The sequence below is a fragment of the Ziziphus jujuba genome, chromosome 12, assembly GCF_031755915.1.
Source record: "Ziziphus jujuba cultivar Dongzao chromosome 12, ASM3175591v1".
Taxonomy (NCBI): Eukaryota; Viridiplantae; Streptophyta; class Magnoliopsida; order Rosales; family Rhamnaceae; genus Ziziphus; species Ziziphus jujuba.
The window spans coordinates 11341331-11348561 of record NC_083390.1 but is presented as its reverse complement, the minus strand read 5'-3'; positions in this window follow the sequence as shown (position 1 = coordinate 11348561).

Below are 7231 nucleotides of genomic sequence, written 5' to 3'. Positions count from 1 at the left end.
AATTTTGGACATTTACCTAGTTGTTCTTGCATGGCCTTGTTCCCTTGAATAGTTTTTGAAGTCGTGGGTGCCATACTAGCCTTTTCTTTAAGCTTTTCAGCCTCCCTTCTTTGTCGCATTTGAAGTTAATGTCTAAATACTTCCTTTGGAGTTAATAACTCTAGCTTAACCTTTTTCCCTTTAAATTTAAATACAATGAAATTCTCTCTCCCATAATGTATGGCATCCTTATCAAATTGCCATGGCCTACCCAATAGAATATGACCTGCATGCATAGGAACATCACACAATACGACATCCACATATTTATCAATGATGAATTTTACTTTAGCTTGTTTATTTACTTTCATCTCAACACTACCATTAAGCCATTGTAATCTACATGGTTCTAGATTTTTAATGGTTGCTAACCCCAATTTATCAACTACCAAATTACTAATTACATTTGCACAACTTCCACTATCAACTATCATACTACAAATGTTACCTTGAATTTCACATCGGGTGTGGAAGATATTCTTTCTTTGAATTTGGTCCTCATCTTTGTACACAGTTAGAACCCTTCTTGCCACCAAACTCAAATTAGCCTTTGAAGCCTTGAGCATTTATGATTAATCATGCCTTTCATCTCCAACTTCTTCACCATCAATTTCGGTTTCAGCATCACTTTCTTCACTTTCGGACTCTAAGTCTCCATTACCTTTCAGTACCATGATCCTCCTATTCGAGCATTGACTATTAATGAGTCTTCATCCTTGGCATTTAAAACACACAATGTCATGAGTTATAAAAGGTTTAGGATCAGATTTACCCTCATTTTTGTGTGCTTGGACAGATTCGGCTTTGGACTCTCTTTTTGGCCGATTGGTGCTTTCTTCTCCAAGTTTCGGCTGTTGTCTTGCTTCAACTATTGGATTACTTCTCCAAGCATTTGCATTTGACCTCCTGCTGTTGGATACTCCTCCAAGCCATGTACTTGTGCCCCTCCTCTTGAATTGGTTCTTAAGTTTGATAGCCATATGCAACATCTCTTCCAATTCCACATATTGTTTTAATTCCAATTGATTGGCTATCTCTTGATTCAATCCACCTAGAAAACATGCCATGGTTGCTTCTCTATCTTCATTCATGAGTATCTCCATATCATTCCATAGACTTACTACCTTGTGATAATAATTGGAGTCTTTGATGCAGCAACCTGTGGTAATGAGTTGGTACAAATCGCTTCTTCATGGCCGCATTGATTTGTCGCCAAGTGGTAATCAATTCATCACCTACTCTTCTTCGGGTATATTGTTCATTTCTCCACCATTGGAGTACATAATGTCCAAATTCCATTGCTGCCACTTTTACCTTCTTAGTCTCCGAATAGTTGTGACAATCGAAGATCATCTCCATACATTCCTCCCACTTTAAGAAGGCTTCCAGATCATTTTTCCCCATGAAAGGTGGTATGTTGATGTTAATATTTCCAAGATCATCATCCTCATTCGTTTCTGGTCTCCCACATATTGGCCTTCCTTGAGGTTAAAAAATTTCATTTAACCCCTAATCAGAGTCATCTCCAAAATTGCCTTCCCCGAATTATTCTCTAAGTCGACCACAGCCTTCTTGAACTCAACCTCCGCCTCCATGAACATCAAACCTTGTATTCGACCCTCCTTGTGATATTTTTAACCTATCCATCCTTTGATATATGTGATCAAATCAAGCATTCATCCACAGTAATTGCTCCAAGACCGCCTTCATGTCCGTGTGCTCATCTCTACTCCCCAAAGCTCGAGAATCACCTTTGAATCCTACGGATTCTTCTTCATTAATTCTTATTGGTGGATCTCCTCTTCTCACCCTTGAATATGAAATGTTATTGTGAATAACACAAAAATAACATAGAACCTCACCAAAATAACTCCCTTACGTGTTTCACTCAAATAAGGTCTCAACACTGGTGCTTGCATACCAGTTTCGGCTTTTGACCCTTTTTTAAGCTTACACACTCTTGTCTTTTTTTACTCAAAGAATTAACTCAAAGTTTTAATTAGAACACCCACAAAATAGTAATTAGATCACAAGTATGTTTTAATTAAACTTATCAACAAAACAGTAGTAAAAAGCAAGTAATACCGAATGAATTTTTAAACACCTAATTTCTCGGCTTTTCTAAGCAAAAATAAGGCAATTTAACAAAGGAAATTTCAGAATCAATAAAAATTGGACTACATGGTAAGACATTAAGAGTCCAAGAATAAAATCCAGTCAAAGATATTCAAAAACAAACAAGAATCAAATTGAACAAAAATGTACGATAGTTGTTGGTTGTTGTTCTTTGTAATTCAAGTTTTGTATCAAATCCTTTAATTAATTTTAATCCAAATAATTTTGCACTCAAAAATACAAATATCCAGAAGCAAAAGTGAATTTCCAGCAACTGCAAATATTGAATAAATAAGCAACAACTCAGTACTTCTAATTAATCTCCATCAAACGAATTTCAAACTCCAAATTTCAACAAATCGATTTTTTCTTATTCGGCTGTAGTGTTTTTTTATTCACTCGCATAACTTAAAACACAACTCTAGTAGCAAAAATTAACAAAAAAAATTGCAATTCCAACACCAAAATTTCTACGAACCTGTGACCTCCAAAATTGAACGTGCCAATTTTGTAATTTTTTTGTTTGTTGCCACAAACCCCTCTTTTTTTTTGTTCTTTTGTTTTTTATCATAAATACAATAAAGTAAACAAAAATCCCAGCAGTACCAAAAACACTATAATTCACAAACTCCAATGCCAAATTCAACAAATCCGCTTCTCCATAAAAAAGAAAAACAATTGCACAATCTTAGATTTTCATGCAATATGCTTTCAAAAGCCTCTATTTTTTTATTTCTTTATTTTTAATATATGAATGCAAATATTTAAGGTCAAAACAGCAAAAAAAAAATCAACAATAAATGAAATTATTAAGAGAAACATGAAAACAACCAACAAATTAGGAAGCAAAAATACGGTAAAAACAAGGAACCTAAGTTCAGTTATGAATGATTTTTTTTTTTAATATAAGATGTAGAATATGTATGATGATGGAAACAACCTTAACCTAATGGTAAAAATTGTAGATTAACATAAAGCAAAATAAATAAAATAAAGATAGATCAAACCTAAATAAAATCTTGGCCCCGATACGAAATGATACGAACCTAGGATGATCTGCTCCTAAACTCGTATTATGCTAGCCCGGATCTAATTATGTTCAAATTTTAATGGTCACCTTAACCCTAACCAACCTATGATTATTAATCTTGGTATATGATGAAGACCACAATATGTGATGGATATCCTATTTATAAGTCAAACTAAAACACTCATTCACTACTGGTGTTTTAGGTGTTCAAAGAGAACAAAGAGAATTCAATCTCACAAATAATATTCTGTATAAAATCTAAGATGCATTCTTATTAAAAAATAATCCTTAAATAGGTATTGGAATGAACAAAATAAACCCTAAAAGCTAAGGCAAAAACTAGCCATGTAGATTAGGAATTCTTCCTTGGCCGAATTTTCTCTCTCATTTTCTAATCTAATTTTGATTAATTAATTCCTTTATTTTGAATTAGGAATTAATTTGTTTACAATTTAAATAATAAAATAATAAATTTCCTAAGTTAATTTGTCCAGCAAATAAATAAAAACCAAATAGAACACTAATTTTCTAAAACAAAAAGTTAAAATCAAATTAGGAAACAAATTGACTATTTTTCAAACTAAGCTAACTTTGACTAATCTTCAGCTTGTTTAGGCTCCAAATTAGCTTCCATATGCCATGAAAGATTCCAAATATCATTAATAATGATTCCCACATGTTTCCCCTTGATTGGAATAGGTCAAACTTTCTTGGACAAGAAAAACAGTCAAAGTCAGTGACTAAACAGCACATTTTCGGCCAAATTGAGATGTTGTCGGTGCAAGCCCATTTTAGATGCTTTTGATTCTAATTTGGCTGGATTATATGTCCTATTAATGATATTCATTAAATTCATGAAGTGTTGGAACCATTTCTTGCTGTCCGAGGTCCGTATTTGCACGAAAATAGCTACCTGGGTCCGTATCGGCTTCCACCACATGGATGCTTAAAACAGGCTTTGTATCTTCAGGTATTGACAATCATTTTTAAAAATTAATTACTCCCTGTATAAAGGCAGCTAGGTTGTCCTTAAATCTATTGGCTTGAGCTTTAGTGATTGCCCTGGTCTTCATCCGTATTGGATCTGCACCCAAGTGATGGTCGGTTGTGCCGGTTTGTGCATGTGAGTATAATGTGAGTGCTACCTTTAATGTTGTTGACTTATGTACCTTTGCTTTAGGTGATACTTTTGATTTAAGAACAAATCCTTTTCAAGAGGAAGGGAATGATGAGAATCCGCCTGTACCCGTACAACCTACAACCTACTGGGGTGTTGATCCTATGCAACTGAAGATGGGAGCAATTACCAAGGCATAAGCTAAAAGATTTAAGGACAATCTAGTTAGTTTCATTCGAGGCATTATTAAATATTTAAAAGGCATGATAATACCCAAAGATTCAGAGCCCATACTGTGCATCCAAGTTATGATGGTAGAAATGGACATGGGAAGCTTTTGTGGTGCAATTATGGATTCTGGGCAGTAAGAGACTAGTTTGTTAGCCTATGAAAGTGATTGAGAACAAAAAGAGGCCATCGAATCATGTTAAAGTAGAAGCAAAAGCATCCAAGTTCATCATTTGGACACAAGCCTTCAATTTGGCTGAAAATCACCCTTTTGGCATTGGGATGGACCTTTCTTGAATTCCAAGCAAGCTTTGCTTAGTCCAATCAATGGCAACGTATGGGAACCAATTATAATCCTACTTGGCATCCTACATGGCATATTAGAGCTAATTTGGAGCCTAAAATACTGGTAAATAGACAAAGACAGCTTGTTTTACAATCTAGTCAACTAGTTTCATAATCTAAAATTTTGATTTTGATTTTAGGAAATAGTCTTTTATGTTGGTTTTTGTTTTATTATTTGCTAGACAATTTATTTTAGGGAGGTTGATATTTTATTATTTTGATTGTAAATCAATTAATTCCTATTTCAAAATTAAGGAATTAATTAATACAAAATTAGTTTAAGAAACTAGGGGAAATTCGACACTTTCTTAATCTTTTCTCTATGTTGACCGAATTTTCCTAATGTCTTTAGGGTTTGATTTTTTATAAATTTAACCTATTTAAACACTTATTTTTAAGTGGAAAAGAAGCTTAGATTATTATTTAAAAATTATTTATGAAAAGATTTTTCTTTGTTTTCTTTGAACACGTAAAACATCAAAACATCAAATAGAGATTGAGTGTTTTAGTTTGATTTATCAATAGGGCATCTATCACCTATGTGGTGTCTTCATCATATATCAAAATTTCTAATCGTAAGTTGATTAAAGGTTAAGATGACTATAAAAATCTAAACTTAATTTTGATCCAGAGTAATATAATATGGGTTTAGGAGTAAATCGAGCTCAATTCGTTTCATACTCTTCCAACTAAGTAGATTTTTGCTGCTTGTCACTTGAAGGGTACTTATATCTTGAATTGTGAGTCCCAATGGGTGTTTGTTCAAACCTTAATGGGTTCGATTGCTTAAATTATTACTTTTGTTTATGGTAGTGTCTTCATTAATTCTAGAAAAGTTCATTCGAATGGTTTATGTAATCTGGCCTTTGATATAGTTTATCCTTGGATGGTTATTGGTGATTTCAAAGCGGTCATGGGTTCATAAAAAGCAGGGTGGTTTGCCTTCTATTATTTCGTCATGCCTTAATTTTCAGGAAGTTATCACTACGGCTAGTCGGGTGTCTATTGAGGTTCAGGGGGTTTTCTATACTTGGGGCCGTCATGGTGCTTATAGTTTCGTACAGTGTAAGTTTGACTGAGCTTTTTGCTCAAATTCTTATATAAACTATTAGGGTTTGATTTTTTTTTTCTCTACTTTGGCTAAGCATTACTTCGATCATCATCTTTGGTTATTATGTACTGATAATTTTACAAGAATAGGTCCGCCAACCCTTTCAAATTTTAGAAGATGTGGCTTGATCATCTTGATTTTACTCCTTTTGTGGCCAATATTTGGAAGTCTAAGGTTTCTGGTAACATTATGTTTCGTGTTGTTTCTAAATTGAAGAAAATTAAGCAGGTTATCAGGAATTGGAATCGACTTATGTTTGGGAATGTTAACTTCCACATTGTTGGGGATCAAGATCTTTTGCATTCAGTTCAAAAGAAAATTGGAAGAGATGGTTTTTGCGAGGATTTATTTTCAAAAGAAACTAATGCTCAGGTTTTGCTTGATGAAGCATTAAATGAAAAGGATCAATGTTGGGCCAAGTGGCTAAAAGATGGTAATGAAAATTCAAAGTTCTGTTATAGTTTGTTACGTATCCAAAAAGCTCAAAGGCCTAAAGCTTCTCTTCAGATTTAGGGAAATATTGTTACGGATGCTTCTGTTACTCGAGAGCATATTTTTGATTATTTTAGTAGTCTTTTTTTTTTTTTTTTTTTTTTTGTACTGGTAGTATGCTTGTAGATTTTAGCATTTTGAAGGAGACCATCCCTAAGTCTGTAAAGGATGCTAAGAATCAGTGTCTTATTGCTATTCCTCTCCCTAAGGAAATCAAAGAGGCTGTGTTTAATTTGGGTCCCCATAGTGCTCTAGGCCCTGATTGTTTTCCAGGTTCTTTCTTTCATAAATTTTGGGATTTAAGTGCTTCTAATATTTTTGTTGCTCTATAACATTTCTTTATTTTTGATAATATTCAGTCTAGTTTAAATTTCAACTTTATGATTTTGCTTCCCAAAGTGCCTAATGTGGATTCAATTGATAAATTTTGACCTATGATGCTTAGATTCTTTTTATTTTATTTTAAATTGTTTCCAAAATTTTGGTTGACAGGCTTGCAGTATTGCTTCTAGAAGACTTTATCAGGGGTCAAAATGTGGAAGACTTTATTGCAATGGCTTTGGACTATGTTAATCATTTGGATAGTAAAAGTTTCGAGAGGTAGTGCTGCTACGAAATTAAACATTCAAAAAGCTTTTGATTTTTTGTTGCAAGTTCTCTATAATTGTGGTTTTTCTTTTCTTTTAAGTTTTATGCTGAAAATAGAAAACATCTTCGATTCTGCTAGGATTTTAATTCTAAATCATGGGATTGC